Genomic DNA, 18117 nt, shown 5'->3' on the forward strand with positions numbered 1-18117 from the left:
CTAGCTATTAAATTAGGGGGGACCCCACGTCATTTTTTTTGGGGGGGTCCTCCATTTTAATAGCTAGTAAAGGCTAGGTATTCAGCTGGGGGCTGATATTAGTAGCCTGGGAAGCTCCGTGGGTATTACCCCCTTCCCAGGCTTCAAACATCTGCCCCAGCTGTCTGCTTAACCTCCGCTAGAGACTAAAATAACGGGGAACCCCACGCCAATTATTTTTAATAATAAATCCTTTATTTTAATACTAAATGACAAGTACAGTAACCAACACTATCACTGTACTTATTATATATGTGACTGACATGTTTCTATCTATCTAATCTATGTGTGACGCTCTATTCTGTCTGTTATAAATTGTCGGGTACAGATGCTGAATTGCCGGCCAGCTTTTTTAAAGAGACGGTGCATGAAAACACTATTATTTTTTTTAAAAAATCCTTTACACTAAATGACAAGTACAGTAACCAACACTGTCACAGTACTTCATATATATGTGACTGACATGTTTCTATCTATCTAATCTATGTGTGACGCTCTATTCTGTCTGTTATAAATTGTCGGGTACAGATGCTGAATTGCCGGCCAGCTTTTTTAAAGAGACGGTGCATGAAAACACTATTATTTTTTTTAAAAAATCCTTTACACTAAATGACAAGTACAGTAACCAACACTGTCACAGTACTTCATATATATGTGACTGACATGTTTCTATCTATCTAATCTATGTGTGAAGCTCTATTCTGTCTGTTATAAATTGTTGGGTACCGCTGCTGAATTGCCGGCCGGCTTTTTTAAAGAGACGGTGCACGAAAACACTATTATATTTTTTAATAAATCCTTTACACTAAATGACAAGTACAGTAAGCAACACTGTCACTGTACTTCATATATATGGGACTGACATGTTTCTATCTATCTAATCTATGTGTGATGCTCTATTCCTTCATGTCTAAATTGTCGGGTACCGGTGTATGCCGCTGCTGAATTGCCGGCCGGCTTTTTTAAAGAAAGCGTCTTCTGAGCAGTTTGTCAGCTTTTGGACACCTTTGAAGGTGTTTTCTATGTGTTCCTATGTGTTTTTGTTTGCCTGCCATTGGTTTTAACGGTGTTCGACGGTGTTCTAAGGTGTTCGACGAACAGTTCGACGAACAGTTCCTCGAACATCCCGGTGTTCGACGAACCGAACCGAACCCGAACACTACGGGGGTGGCTCAACACTAATTTTAGTGCTTTCCCATCACTAGAACTGTGCCTTCCAAATACTGACCATTAAACAGTTCTGTTTTTTATTACCTCCCAAGTTATGCCCACACACCTCCCCTTAATGACCTCATGAGGGGTAGAATATGGGATGTGCTGGGTCTGTTAGAATTTTATGAGATCCCTAACTTACAAGATATCTTTGCCTCTGAAGATCCCAGACATTATATAGACATCATATATTTTTATCGTGATTTTACCTTTACATAAGAATTAAAGATGAGCTGGATAGCCTCACCCATCGAATAGTTATTCAGTTGGAGGAATTTTAGTGGCCCTACACTGATGTGAGTGAATGTGTCATGTCCGTCCCTTCGTTACAACGCCAGAAATCTATATCTCATAAATATCGGATCGATAAAATTATTACTATATGGACCAAGAAGCCGAGATGTCTACAACAGATTCTTGCAGTTGCCTTTCATTATAGGAAGTTCATTCTGGGGAACACAATTCTCCTCCCAGGGAAAACAAGTTTCAGCCTGGTGGTAATTTTCCTGTTTAATTACCTGAACACTGCAGGAAGTCATTGCGTCAAAGATGTTAAGACGTTCTCTCTCTCCTTATTTCCCTTGTTTTAATTACTTTCTCTCACTAGCTGTAACTAGTTTCCTCTCATCCCCATATGTTAGATTATGAGGTCTACTTCAAAGAGTTTGAAATGTAATCTCTTTTCCCAGATGTTTTTTGTGAGGATGACCTCTAGAGAAGTTTTATGGATTTTAAGTTTTCTATGACCCAACACATGTCTATAACCTCTTGGAGTGTAGAAAAAAAATTCTAAACTACTTGATATTGACCCCTTCACCACAGGGCAATTTTCCATCTTTCGTTTTTTCCTCCCCTTTCAAGAGCCGTAAGAGGGTTTTTTTTGGTGGACGAGTTGTTATTTTAAATGACACCATTCATTCTGTCATGTAGTGTACTGGAAAATGGGAGAAAAATTCCAAGTGTGGTGAAATTGCAAAAAAAAAAGTTTTTTTTTTAAATTTCTTTCTATTAATCTGTTTATTTAGTTATACAGTCTTGTTCTTCAAGTCATTTTTTACAGTATGTACAAATTCAGGTACGTGTCTACATGTTTACATCTTCTTCTCTATATTTTATATTAACTTTTTTTAACCAGAAGGTAGTTTCATTTGGTTTCTGTTCTTGATCCTGATATAAAATATCCCTAATTTAAATGTATATTCACAAGGCATTTTAAATTGGACCTGTATCCAGGACAAAAGTGTCCAATGTTTGCTCTTACTTTATTTCTGCTGCTCCCCTGAGTATTACATTTTTTTTTCATTTGCCTTTGGGTTCCAGAGATAAGAGCCTTTTTATTTAGTGTTCCTTTTTATGGACTTAACCAATGGAGTGTGACTCACTGAATACTAATGCAGAGAAACTTAAGATACCCCCCAAAAGAATCCTGCAAGCAACACTCCCTTAATAAAGACCACAAAAATTTGCAGTAGCTAAACATGCCCATAATAAATAAAAAATGAGTGTACTTAAGGGAGCCTGGTGAATAAAATAAGAGCATAAACTGGTCAAATTTGACTAGTTGATGGGCCCATTGTAAAGTTTATCCCATCTCCTCAAGCAGACCTTTACACTAGGGTTTCAATGACTTTTAGACAACCCTGAGTAATTGTAAAATTCCAGCAAAACTACAACTTGCAAACAACATCTGCAATGTAGAAATAATGTTTGTGATCATCAACTTTTTATCTTACAGGGAAACATTTCTTGCATGCCAGAGTCATAGTAATGTGAGAACTCATAGGTGACCAACAAGTAATTCATAACTCTTACCTAAATGCCTTATATTATAATATTTGCTTTATATGGTTAGTTAATCAAAATGAATGCATCCGAATTGTGGAATAATTAGCATAAAAAAACTTTCTTTAACCCCTTAACCCCCGAGGGTGGTTTGCACGTTAATGACCAGGCCAATTTTTACAATTCTGACCACTGTCATTTTATAAGGTAATTACTCTGGAACGCTTCAACGGATCCCCCTGATTCTGAGAATGTTTTTTCGTGACATATTGTACTTCATTATTGTGGTACAATTTCTTCGATATCACTTGCGTTTATTTGTGAAAAAAGTGGAAATTTGGCGAAAATGTTGAAAATTTTGCAATTTTCAAATTTGAATTTTTATGCCCTTAAATCAGAGAGATATGTCAAACAAAAGAGTTAATAAATAACATTTACCACATGTCTACTTTACATGAGCACAATTTTGGAACCAAAATTTTTTTTGGTTAGGGAGCTATAAGGGTTAAAAGTTGACCAGCGATTTCTCATTTTTCCAACAAAATTTACAAAACCATTTTTTTAGGGACCACATCACATTTGAAGTCACTTTGAGAGGTCTTTATGACAGAAAATACCCAAAAGTGACACCATTCTAAAAACTGCACCGCTCAAGGTGCTAAAAACCACATTCAATAAGTTTATTAACCCTTCAGGTGCTTCACAGGAATTTTTGGAATGTGGAAGAAAAAAATGAACATTTAACTATTTTCACAAAAATGTTACTTTAGACCCAATTTTTTTTATTTTCACAGGGGTAGCAAGAAAAAATGGACCCCAAAATTTGTTGTGCAATTTCCCCTGGGTACGCTGATACCCCATATGTGGGGAAAAAACACTGTTTGGGTGCACGGCAGGGCTCGGAAGGGAAGGAGCGCCATTTGACTTTTTGATTGTAAAATTTGCTTGAATAATTAGCGGACGCCATGTTGCGTTTGGAGAGCCCCTGTGTGCCCAAACATTGGAGCTCCCCCACAAGTGACCCCACTTTGGAAACTAGACCCCCCAAGGCACCTATCTAGATGCATAGTGAGCACTTGGAACTCCCAGGTGCTTCACAAATTGATTCGTAAAAATGAAAAAGTGTTTTTTTTTTCACTTTTTCATTTTTACAAATCAATTTGTGAAGCACCTAGGGGTTCCAAGTGCTCACTATGCATCTAGATAGGTGCCTTGGGGGTCTAATTTCCAAAATGGGGTCACTTGTGGGGGAGCTCCAATGTTTGGGCACACAGGGGGTCTCCAAACGCAACATGGTGTCCGCTAACAATTTGAGCCGACAATTTGTTAGCGGACACCATGTTGCATTTGGAGAGTCCCTGTGTGCCCAAACATTAGAGCTCCCCCACAAGTGACCCCATCTTGGAAACTAGACTCCCCAAGGCACCTATCTAGATGCATAGTGAGCAGTTGGAACCCCGAGGTGCTTCACAAATTGATTCGTAAAAATGAAAAAGTGAAAAAAAAACCACTTTCTCATTTTTATGAATCAATTTGTGAAGCACCTGGGGGATACAAGTGCTCACTATGCATCTAGATAGGTGCCTTGGGGGGTCTAGTTTACAAAATAGGGTCACTTGTGGGGGAGCTCCAATGTTTGGGCACACAGGGGCTCTCCAAACGCAACATGGTGTCCGCTAACAATTTGAGCAGACAATTTGTTGGCGGACACCATGTTGCATTTGGAGAGTCCCTGTGTGCCCAAACATTGGAGCTCCCCCACAAGTGACCCCATTTTGGAAACTAGACCCCACAAGGCACCTATCTAGATGCATAGTGAGCAGTTGGAACCCCCAGGTGCTTCACAAATTGATTCGTAAAAATGAAAAAGTGAAAAAAAAAACACAATGCTGAAATATTGATCATTTAATGAACACAGAATGGTCCGATTTTGGCAAGACAAAAGTTTTGTCGCCCACAGAAAGTAATGTGATATTCAAACAAATAATTATCTTAAAATACAAATATATGTTGCATAACATTGGTGAATGAAGTTCTGGTGCTATTAGAATCATATTTAATATTTTGTGTGACTTCCATGAGCTTGAAGGACTGCATCCATGCGGTTCAACAATGATTCATACAATTTATTAATGAAGTCATCAGAAATATCAGAGAATGCAGTCTTACATGCCTCCCAGAGGTCATCTAGATTCTTTGGTTTTGTCTTCCAAGCTTCCTCTTTCATCCTACCCCAAACATGCTCAATGATGTTCATGTCTGGTGACTGGGCTGGCCTGTCCTTGAGCACCTTGATCTTTTTTGCCTGGAGGAACTTTGTTGCAGAGATGGATGAATGAGATGGAGCACCATCCTGCTGCAGAATTTGACCCCTTTGATGATTTGGAATGTAAGAGGTAGCTAATACTTCTTGATATTTTAGGCTATTGATATTGCCTTTCACCTTGCAAATGTTTCGCACACCCCCATACTGAATGTAACCCCAGACCATGATCTTTCCACCACCAAATGTAACTGTTTTCTGGGTGTATTTTGGATCCATACGGGCTCCAGTAGTTCTCCTGCAGTATTTGCAGCAGCTGTGGTGTAATTCTACTGAAGATTCATCAGAGAAATCCACCTTCTGCCACTTTTCCAGTGTCCATCTGTTTAGCATGCTGTGGGACTTTGCAAATGCCACACAGTTTTTTTATTTGCCTTTTGTTTTGTGCTGGCTTCTGGGCACTGATTCAACCATGGAGGCCATTTCGAGACAGAATCCTACAAACTGTTCTAGTTGACACAGGGACTTGAGGTGACCAGGCCTGTTGGAGCTCTGCTGCAGTGGAAGAGGGGCTTGCTTTGGATTTTCTAACCAACAAACATTCCTCCTGAGCACTTGTCTTGCGGGATCTGCTGGATCTGGGCTTATCAAACACATCTCCACTCTCTTCAAATCTTTTTTTAATTCTTTGTACTTGGCGCTGAGACACATTAAAGGTGCCAGCCACCTCTGCAGTGGATCTGGTCTTCAGCCTCTTTATAATGAAGGCTTTGGTCACAGGGTGGATGTTTGGCATGTTGTCAGAGCTCAATTTGCAGTTCAAGTGAAGGTCTGGGGTGCTGGGTTTCTTTTTATACACACCCACTAATTAACCGATCATTTACTGAGCACTGGTGAAGATGTAAACTAGGATTGGGTGCATTATATGACCAGGTGACAAAACTTTTGTATTGTCAAAATCTGACCATTCTGTGTTCATTAAATGATCAATATTTCAGCATTGATGCCAATTTATTTTCTTTACCTAAACCAAATTTGGGAGGGTTTCAGCTTTCAAAAGAGTAATTTATAAAACCAATGGATGAATTTAACGTCCAGTTATAAGCGTTTATTTACATAACATGGATAAGCGACATAACTTCTGTCAGGGAGTGTATTCCCATACACCTTTTCACACCCATGGGTCATGGGTATACGTTTCCTGATTCTGTTTATTTGCTCTTCTCCTCCTCCTTCTTTGCATCCTCATCCTCCACCATCATATCACCAGGGTGACTGTAGTCCGTGATGCAACATCCACATAATTTTTTTAACGGGTGTGTATGATGTCCATAAAAACTATTTTTTATACAGTATGTTCATGTATACCCCCCAGGGGTAAATGTTTTTCAGCCCATACACTTAGTGCATGGGCATTACAAGTATAGGAGACCTGCTCCTTTCTAATGGGAACCTTTTTTTTATGAGGCCCTCCTCCACGTGTTTTCCAAGGTGCATTGGAGTGCCTCCCAATTTTTGGAAGTCCTTGCATTCACTGCATAGGCCAACACTATGGGAGACCCACTTCCTAACAATGGGAAAAAATTTTCATGAGGCCCTCTACATCTCTTCAAAGAAGCATTGGAGTACCTCCCAATTTTTGGCAGCCTTTACATTCACTGCATAGGCCAAAACACTATGGGAGACCCACTTCCTAATAATGGGAACATTTTTTCACGAGGCCCTCTACATCTCTTCCAAGGGGCATTGGAGTGCCTCCCAATTTTGGCAGGCCTTACATTCACTGCATAAGCCAACACTATGGCAGACCCACTTCCTAATAATGGAAACATTGTTTTCAAGAGGCCCTCTGACCTCCACGTCTCTTCCAAGGGGCATTGGAGTGCCTCCAAATTTTTGAAAACCCTTGCATTCACTGCATAGGCCAACACTATGGAAGACCCACTTCCTAAAAATGGCAACATTTTTTCATGAGGCCCTCTGTATCTCTTCCAAAGGGCATTGGAGTGCCTCCAAATTTTTGGCAGCCTTTGCATTCACTGCATAGGCCAACACTATGGGAGACCCACTTCCTAATAATGGGAACATTTTTTCATGAGGCCCTCTACGTTTCTTCCAAGGAGCATTGAAGTGCCTCCCAATTTTTGCCAGCCCTTGCATTCACTGCATAGGCCAACACTATGGGAGACCCACTTCCTAATAATGGGAACATTGATTTCAGTGGGTCCTCTGACCTCCCCGTCTATTCCAAGGGGCATTGGAGTGCCTCCAAATTTTTGGCAACCCTTGCATTCACTGCATAGGCAAAGACACTGGGAAACCAACTTCCTAATAATGGGAACATTATTTTCAGGAGGCCCTCTCACCTCCATGTCTCTTCCAAGGGGCATTGGAGTGCCTCCAAATATTTGGCAACCCTTGCATTCAATGCATAGCCAAAACACTATGGGAGACCCACTTCCTAATAATGGGAACATTTTTTTAGAGGCCCTCTACATCTCTTCCAAGGGGCATTGGAGTGCCTCCCAATTTTGGCAGGCCTTACATTCACTGCATAAGCCAACACTATGGCAGACCCACTTCCTAATAATGGAAACATTGTTTTCAAGAGGCCCTCTGACCTCCACGTCTCTTCCAAGGGGCATTGGAGTGCCTCCAAATTTTTGAAAACCCTTGCATTCACTGCATAGGCCAACACTATGGAAGACCCACTTCCTAAAAATGGCAACATTTTTTCATGAGGCCCTCTATATCTCTTCCAAAGGGCATTGGAGTGCCTCCCAATTTTTGGCAGCCTTTGCATTCACTGCATAGGCCAACACTATGGGAGACCCACTTCCTAATAATGGGAACATTTTTTCATGAGGCCCTCTACGTTTCTTCCAAGGAGCATTGAAGTGCCTCCCAATTTTTGCCAGCCCTTGCATTCACTGCATAGGCCAACACTATGGGAGACCCACTTCCTAATAATGGGAACATTGTTTTCAGTGGGTCCTCTGACCTCCCCGTCTATTCCAAGGGGCATTGGAGTGCCTCCAAATTTTTGGCAACCCTTGCATTCACTGCATAGGCAAAGACACTGGGAAACCAACTTCCTAATAATGGGAACATTATTTTCAGGAGGCCCTCTCACCTCCATGTCTCTTCCAAGGGGCATTGGAGTGCCTCCAAATATTTGGCAACCCTTGCATTCAATGCATAGCCAAAACACTATGGGAGACCCACTTCCTAATAATGGGAACATTTTTTAGAGGCCCTCTACATCTCTTCCAAGGGGCATTGGAGTGCCTCCCAATTTTTGGCAGTCCTTACATTCACTGCATAAGCCAACACTATGGAAGACCCACTTCCTAATAACGGAAACATTGTTTTCAAGAGGCCCTTGACCTCCACGTCTCTTCCAATGGGGCATTGGAGTGCCTCCAAATTTTTGACAACCCTTGCATTCACTGCATAGGCCAACATTATGGGAGACCCACTTCCTAATAATGGGAACATTTTTTCATGAGGCCCTCTACATCTCTTCTAAGGGGCATTGGAGTGCTTCCCAATTTTTGGCAGCCTTTGCATTCACTGCATAGGCAAACCATATGGAAGACCCACTTCCTAATAATGGGAACATTGTTTTCAGGAGGCCCTCCTCTAAGTCTCTTCAAAGGGGTATTGGGGTGTATCCAAATTTTCAAAGGGGTATTGGGGTGTGTCCAAATTTTGGGCAGCCCTGCCACTCTCTGCATACACAATAACAGTATAATAGACCCACTCTTTAGCAATGTGAACAATAAAGCATAGCCGGCTGATGACTCTCTAAGAATAGTGAGGGCAGACTGCTGACCCTTTAAGAATAGTGAAGGCCGCATGATGGCCCTATAAAAATAGGCTTTGTGACTTTCTGAGTCCCTCCTTCATAACTGAAACATTATGTGTCTGATCATGTCTCACACACCACATGGCCTGGTAAGGTTGTAAAATGTTAAAATGACATTTCCTGGTGAATGGATTTGTCATGGTTGAAAGCAATGCAAAAGTGCATAAACGCATCAAAAATGCTACGTGTGAACATAGCCCAGGGTGTGGAGTAGTATTTTTGTTTTTGGTTATTTATTTTGCCTTATATACAAGTCATTACTCTGGAAAGGATGTTCCTTAACAGATTTCCAAGGAAAATCCATTTTGGTTTTGTTTTAGTATGTTTTATTGTGTGTCCGAAAAAAAAGGCGTAATACCTCTGACAACGTTGTTCACAGCAGTGACCTGGGAGTCAGAAATGCTTCCAGGGGTCTTCCCCATGCTGTTCCCATGTCATTTGAGCACTGTTCCCATCAATTTGGGCAATTTTTAGGCCCTCTGCAGACCGCCGGGAGTAGCCGCCTGAAAAATGCTTGAGTTTCCCATAGACTTACATTAGGCTCGTTGCTCGGGTCGAGCACCCGAGCACTCCAATTTGCTTGACCCGAGCATCGAGCACCCGAGCATTTTAGTGCTTTCCCATCACTAGAACTGTGCCTTCCAAATACTGACAATTGAACAGTTCTGTTTTTTATTACCTCCCAAGTTATGCCCACACACCTCCCCTTAATGACCTCATGAGGGGCAGATTATGGGATGTGCTGGGTCTGTTAGAATTTTATGAGATCCCTAACTTACAAGATATCTTTGCCTCTGAAGATCCCAGACATTAGATAGACATCATATTGTTTTATCGTGATTTTACCTTTACATAGGAATTAAAGATGAGCTGGATAGCCTCACCCATCGAATAGTTATTCAGTTGGAGGAATTTTAGTGGCCCTACACTGATGTGAGTGAATGTGTCATGTCCGTCCCTCGTTACAACGCCAGAAATCTATATCTCATAAATATCGGATCGATAAAATTATTACTATATGGACCACGAAGCCGAGATGTCTACAACAGATTCTTGCAGTTGCCTTTCATTATAGGAAGTTCATTCTGGGGAACACAATTCTCCTCCCAGGGAAAACAAGTTTCAGCCTGGTGGTAATTTTCCTGTTTAATTACCTGTACACTGCAGGAAGTCATTGCGTCAAAGATGTTAAGACGTTCTCTCTCTCCTTATTTCCCTTGTTTTAATTACTTTCTCTCACTAGCTGTAACTAGTTTCCTCTCATCCCCATATGTTAGATTATGAGGTCTACTTCAAAGAGTTTGAAATGTAAGCTCTTTTCCCAGATGTTTTATGTGAGGATGACCTCTAGAGAAGTTTTATGGATTTTAAGTTTTCTATGACCCAACACATGTCTATAACCTCATGGAGTGTAGAAAAAAAATTCTAAACTACTTGATATTAACCCCTTCACCACAGGGCAATTTTCCATCTTTCGTTTTTTCCTCCCCTTTCAAGAGCCGTAAAAGGGTTTTTTTTTGGTGGACGAGTTGTTATTTTAAATGACACCATTCATTCTGTCATGTAGTGTACTGGAAAATGGGAGAAAAATTCCAAGTGTGGTGAAATTGCATAAAAAAAAGATTTTTTTTTTAATCTCTTTCTATTAACCTGTTTATTTAGTTATACAGTCTTGATTAGAGATGAGCGTTGTTCGACTCGAACTGTTCGCCAATCTCAAATTCGAGCTGTTTTGGGCGGTGTTCGAGCCGTTCGGCGAACACGAACGATTTGAGAAAAATTCGGCTGTTCGAAGTTATGTTCGATAAATGTTCGTGCACCAAAATCATAACTGGATTTTTTCTCAGTAATGATGAAAATTAATGTTAATACGCAGTTTGAGTGTACAGCGGGGTGGGGGGAGGGGCAGGGGATGGATCTCTGCAGGAATAATGAAGATCTCCATTTTTTTTTCTCTTTCCCGCATTTACAATGGGGAGGTGCAATCTGTCAGCCTATCAGCAGCGCACACACGGAGCGAAGTGCTTTTTTTCACACAAGCAAGGGCATGTGTCATTGGCAGTGTATGTCACATGTCCTTGCCCTATAAGACCAAGCCATTTTCCCCGTCGCCACCATTTTCTCACTGCTGCAGCTGCATGTTAGACGGCACCGCTGTTGCTGTGTGCACTATACCTTGTTAATTTCAAGCCAATTTTCGCACAAATCTACAGATAGCTTGGGAGTAGGGAATAGTTGTGATTGCAGTCCTTTTAAGGACTAGGTTACAGCATTTCCTACGACTTTTATCAGGCAGGTCTGTGCTCTTAAATAGATAGATTGTGGGAGTAAAGACTAATTGTAATTGCAGTCCTTTTCAGGACTAGGTTACATCAGTTCCTATCAGTTTTTGCCAGGCAGGTCTGTGCCAGTGCTGTGCAAGTTTTTTTCACAGCATTTGGCTGAATCTAGCAAAGCTAATCCTTTTTGGCCTATTGCAGAGTGTGTTAGTCAGTGGAGTAGCCTATCTGTGTTGCAAGATATACCACCTGTGTATAGAATACCAATTTTTTTACTGCACCTAGTGAAGTAAAATCTTTTGGGCATAGCATCATTCTATTAGTCCATCTATACTGACCTCCATCAGGTTGCAAATTGAATATAATTTTTTTCTGCATCTAGCTCTGAAAAAATATTTGGCCTTCTAGCAGTGTGTGGGACTTTCTCTATTAGTCCATCTATACTGACCTCCATCAGGTTGCAAATTAAAAATAATTTTTATCTGCATCAACCTCTGAAAAAATATTTGGCCTTCTAGCTGTGTGTGGGACTTGTTCTATTACTCCATCTATACTGACCTCCATCAGGTTGCAAACTGAATATTTTTTTTTCTGCATCTACCTCTGAAAAAATATTGGGCTTCTAGCTGTGTGTGGGACTTGTTGTATTAGTCCATCTATACTGACCTCCATCATTTTGCAAACTGAATATATTTTTTTCTGTATCTACCTCTGAAAAAATATTGGGCTTCTAGCTGTGTGTGGGACTTGTTCTATTAATCCATCTATACAGACCTCCATCAGGTTGCAAACTGAATATATTTTTTTCTGCATCTACCTCTGAAAAAATATGTGGCCTTCTAGCAGTGTGTGGGACTTTCTCTATTAGTCCATCTATACTGACCTCCATCAGGTTGCAAACTGAATATAATTTTTTTCTGCATCTAGCTCTGAAAAAATATTTGGCCTTCTAGCAGTGTGTGGGACTTTCTCTATTAGTCCATCTATACTGACCTCCATCAGTTTGCAAATTAAAAATAATTTTTATCTGCATCTACAGTACCTCTGAAAAAATATTTGGGCTTCTAGCTGTGTGTGGGACTTGTTCTATTAGTCCATCTATACTGACCTCCATCAGGTTGCAAATTGAATATAATTTTTATCTGCATCTAGCTCTGAAAAAATATTTGGCCTTCTAGCAGTGTGTGGGACTTTCTCTATTAGTCCATCTATACTGACCTCCATCAGGTTGCAAATTGAATATAATTTTTATCTGCATCTAGCTCTGAAAAAATATTTGGCCTTCTAGCAGTGTGTGGGACTTTCTCTATTAGTCCATCTATACTGACCTCCATCAGGTTGCAAGTTAAAAATAATTTTTATCTGCATCTACCTCTGAAAAAATATTTGGGCTTCTAGCTGTGTGTGGGACTTGTTCTATTACACCATCTATACTGACCTCCATCAGGTTGCAAATTAAAAATAATTTTTATCTGCATCTACAGTACCTCTGAAAAAATATTTGGCCTTCTAGCAGTGTGTGGGACTTGTTCTATTAGTCCACCTATACTGACCTCCATCAGGTTGCAAATTCAAAATAATTTTTTGTCTGCATCTAGCTCTGAAAAAATATTTGGCCTTCTAGCAGTGTGTGGGACTTTCTCTATTAGTCCATCTATACTAACCTCCATCAGGTTGCAAACTGAATATATTTTTTTTCTGCATCTACCTCTGAAAAAATATTGGGCTTGTAGCTGTGTGTGGGACTTGTTCTATTAATCCATCTATACAGACCTCCATCAGGTTGCAAACTGAATATAATTTTTTTCTGCATCTAACCCAGCCAATAGTTTTGGCCTAATACCACAGTTTGGCCACTCAGCTCTGCTCGGTTCCCATCCATTGTTTTTTTGTGCAAACAACTCCAGAGTTGTGAATTAGTTAACCACCAAAATGAGTGGAAAAAGGCCTGCTGCTGGTGGAAAGGGGAATAGGCGTGTTGGGAAGGGGAAAAAAGGTTGTGTCCGTGGGGTAGGTGTTAAAGCAACAGTAACATCTGCAGAAGAAAGACCATCTTCCAGCCAAACTAAAATGTCTACTTCTTTTAGCGGACAATGTAATAAGATCCTTTTCTTACGGCCACGCCAATCGCTACAAATTCCAGATGAGGCACAAAAACAGCAGGTGCTTCAACGGATATCAAGTGCTCCTTTAAGTGGGCTCTCCTCCACATCAACTTCAACATCACAAATACTCCAGTCCTCAAAGGTGTCACCCCAATCGCACTTGCTTCCTCACAGCTCCCAAATCTCCAGCTGCCCGTCTGAGTATGAGGTAGAACAGATGGTTGAGTCTTCAGAGCTGTTTACTCATACTATAGCCTGGGAATCAGAGGTCGACTCCAGCGCTTCTGTGAATCCAGACGAGGAAATGATCTGCACTGATGCCCAGAATCTTTATGAGTCGGATCCAGGACCAGACGCAGAAGGTTTTGACCATAATGTAGACCCTCATTCCCAAACTGCAACTCCTGTTGGTGGAGACAATGAGGAAGACGATGATAAGACTCAAATACCTGATTGGAGCGACAACTTTAGTTTTTTGTCAGGGCAGGAACAGGTTGGCTCTGAGGACGACGGGTGTGATAACGCACAGGGTGATGATGATGAGGTTGGAGATCCCACTTACTGTCAACCCACAGTCAGCCAAGAGATGAGGTCAGCAGAGGAGGTGGAGGAAGATGCTAGTGACGACGAGGTCAGGTTGCGCCTTCCTGGACAGAGACATAGTACTGGAAGCACGTCAACAACTGCATCCTCAAACACAACTCTGCCTCTCACCACAAGTCATGGTGGCTCTTCAGGTCGCATGGGTACTAAGCCTTGCATAGCCTGGGCTTTTTTTCAGATCGATAAAGATGACCCAACTCGTGTTATCTGTAACATTTGTCAGCAAAAGCTAAGTAGAGGCCAAAAAATACATAGTTTGAGTACTTCATGCATGAACCGGCACATGGACATGAAGCATAAGTTGCAGTGGGAAGCTCAGTGTGCTACAATGCGGCCTAGCCGGCCGGGCCAACCGCCGTCTGCCATATCTTGTGCATCCGCGGCCTCTTCATCCTCTGTGACTGGGGGGACAGCAGTCACACCTGTTTTGGGGCGCAGACCTACCACCTCTTTACCTGCAACAGCCAGCGTGATTGGCAGGTCATCATTTTCTTTGGAGGTGGTAACACCAGCTGGTGTTGAGTGCTGTCCGACATCGATAGCACCACCTTTGGATCAAGGCAACCTAACATGTCCGCCTGCATCTTCCTCACAGACAGGCAGTTTGCCGGGGACACCCTTATCAACCCCGTCTAAGCACAATAGCCAGCCCTCGGTCCCTCAGATGTGGACAAGTAAAAGACCATTTCCTCCTAGCCATGAGAAAGCTAAGAGGTTGAATTTCACCATCTGCAAGCTCTTGGCTACAGAAATGCTGCCTTTCCGCCTGGTGGACACAGAGGATTTTCGAGACCTTATGTCCGTCGCAGTGCCCCAGTACCAGATGCCCAGTCGGCACTACTTCTCAAAGAAAGGTGTGCCTGCGCTCCACCAGCATGTCGCACACAACATCGCCGCTTCTTTGAGAAACTCTGTGTGTGACAGGGTGCATTTCACCACAGACACTTGGACGAGTAGGCATGGACAGGGGCGTTACATGTCGCTGACTGGGCACTGGGTAACTATGGTGACAGCAGGACAAGGGGCTGCTGTCCAAGTCTTGCCGTCCCCACGAGTTGTGCGTCAATCCTCTTTATGTCAAAGTTCCTCCACTGCTTCTGCCTCCTCAACCTCCTCTCTGTCTTCCACCTGCACCCAAAGCCTGTCTGGTCATGCCACAAGCTTTCTAACTGTGCAGAAGGGATCCTGCACACCTCCTTACTATGCTGGCAGTAGGGCTCAACGTCATCAGGCGGTTTTTACATTGAAATGTCTGGGAAATGTGAGTCACACAGCTGAGGAGTTGTGGTCAGCTCTGGAGAACCCATTTCATGAATGGTTGTCTCCACTGGACCTGAAACCAGGGAAGGCCGTGTGCGACAATGCTGCAAACCTGGGTGCGGCCCTTCACCGGGGCAATGTCACACACGTGCCTTGAATGGCTCACGTGTTGAACCTGGTTGTCCAGCAATTTTTAGCCAACTATCCCAGACTAGATGGCCTTCTGCAGAGGGAACAGTCGCTGTGTGCTCATTTCCGTCGTTCGCATCCCGCAGCTCAGCGACTTACATCTCTACAGAAGTCGTTGGGCCTGCCACTTCACCGGCTAAAATGCGATGTGCCTACCCGGTGGAATTCAACTCTGCACATGTTGCAGCGACTGTGGCAGCACCGACAAGCCCTGGTGCAATACATTCTGACGTATAGCCTGGGCCAACGAGATCCAGAGGTGGGGCAAATCACGCTGGAGGAGTGGTCTCAGATCAGGGACCTATGCACCCTTTTGCACAGTTTTGAAATGGCGACGAAGATGTTTAGTGCTGACGATGCCATTATCAGCATGACTATTCCGGTGATTTACATGCTGGAGCACATGTTAAACAGAATTCGGAGTCAGGTGGTGGCACAAGAGGAGGTGGAGGAAGTAGAGGAGGAGGAGTTGTATGCGGAAGGGCTAACATCTGCAAGGTCCAGACGGTCGGCAGCACCAAGGCGGCAGGCATGTGAGGGTGGGGGAGATGGTTTTACCAGGGCGCATGGTAGCAGCCAAACTAGTGAGGAAGGTGCAGGAGCCCAGGAAGAAGTGGAGGACGGACTGATGGAAGACTCATCAGATGAGGGAGACCTTGATCACATTTCTGTTGTGCGAGGTTGGGGGTAGAGGACAGAGGAAGGAAGCATGAATGTTACCTCGCCACCAACACAACAGGGACTTGGTGCTCCTGGATGCGCAACACACATGAGTGCCTTCTTGCTGCACTACCTGCAACATGACCCTCGAATTGTGAGAATTAGAAATAATCCTGACTACTGGGTTGCCACACTGTTAGATCCCCGGTACAAAAGTAAATTTGCAGAAATTATTCCTGCCATAGAAAGGGATGCACGCCTTCAGGAGTATCAGCAGAGACTGTTGCAGAATCTTACATGTGCTTTTCCACAAAATACCAGTGGTGCACGTAGTGAATCTCACAGTTCCAACTTGCCAACCGTGGGACCGTCAAGTGTTCAGCACTCAAACCGTAACAGAACCACAGTATCTGTCACGGGTGTGTCGCCACGAAGATCGTCACGATTACACAGCCTGACTTCTCGCAGCTGACTTTTTGGTGCTTTGTGTTTTCGGCAGTGAGGGAGTTAATTCTCTCTCTCTCTGTGCTAGACGAGGTCCAGCCTCGCCCAGCTGCAATCAATGCTGCTGTAGTGAGACTCCTTCAAATGCCTGCTGGTCTGTTTGGGAAGTGTCGGTGAAAGCATTTCATACAGACTAACAGAGCGGATCGTGGTATTTGGAGTTTCTGAGATAAGTGTATTTGGAGTGTTTTTTCCCTTCCTCGCTTTATCATTTATCTCCTTTCCCGTTGGTGTTCCCTCTGTTGTAGTTGTGTAGTTTTTGTATGCAAGGTGGTTTTGGTTTTTCCCTTGTACTGTCTCGTTCGTCTAAGTACTGTGTGTGGGCATATTATTACTTGTCCTCTTTTGTTGTGATCGGGGTCCTTCTCAGGACTAGATTACTTAGGTGCAGGGATCCTCAGGAGGTAGGGGTTACGCTGGCGGCCTGGACCTCTGTACCTTTAACAGTACCTCCAGGTTGAGGGATTAGTCAGGGCCCCAGCTTAGGGTCAGCTTAGGCCCCCTACCTCCAGTATACAGAGACAGCGTGACATTTTCACCGACCCACTTAGTTTTTCTCCAGCTACCATGGATCCAGTAGCCGGTCTAGCTCGGCAGTTGCAGAGTTTGTCCATGGAGCTGGCGGACGTTAGGTCCAAGGTTTTGCATCCTCAGGAGCAAGCCGGACCAGAACCTAAAGTAGCTCTCCCTGACAGGTTCACTGGGGGGCGGGACAAGTTTTTTGTTTTCCGGGAGGCATGCAAATTGTACTTTCGGCTGCGGCCTCGGTCATCGGGGAGTGAAGAACAAAGGGTGGGAATTGTCATCTCGCTCCTACAAGGGGACCCACAATCTTGGGCGTTCTCTCTTCCCCCGGGCTCCCCGGCTCTCCAGTCAGTGGATAGGTTTTTCGCTGCTCTGGGACTCGTATATGATGACCCAGATCGGATCTCCCTTGCTGAGTCTAAGTTACGTAGGATCCAGCAGGGAGATCGTCCGGCGGAGGAATTCTGTTCGGAGTTCCGTAGGTGGGCCACGGACACCCAGTGGAATGACCCGGCTCTTAGGAGCCAGTTTTGTCAAGCTTTATCCGACAAATTACAGGATGTGTTGGCACAGTATGACTCTCCCGCATCACTGGAAGCCGCTATGGCCCTGGCTATTCGCGTTGACAGACGGCTTCGGGAGAGGTGCGGGATAACTCGACCCCCTGTGATGACTCCACCTCCTACAAGGTCCCCTCATATGGTGGTTCCCCTGGTCAGTCCAGAGGAGCCTATGCAATTAGAAGGGACATCATTTCGGGGGAGGGGACCGGTGGTGCGCCATAAGACAGGAAGGTGTTTCTTCTGCGGGAGAAAGGGACATTTTATT

This window comes from Phyllobates terribilis, unplaced genomic scaffold, assembly GCF_046119375.1.
Source record: "Phyllobates terribilis strain yellow unplaced genomic scaffold, ASM4611937v1 Scaffold_3__8_contigs__length_932513732, whole genome shotgun sequence".
Taxonomy (NCBI): domain Eukaryota; kingdom Metazoa; phylum Chordata; class Amphibia; order Anura; family Dendrobatidae; genus Phyllobates; species Phyllobates terribilis.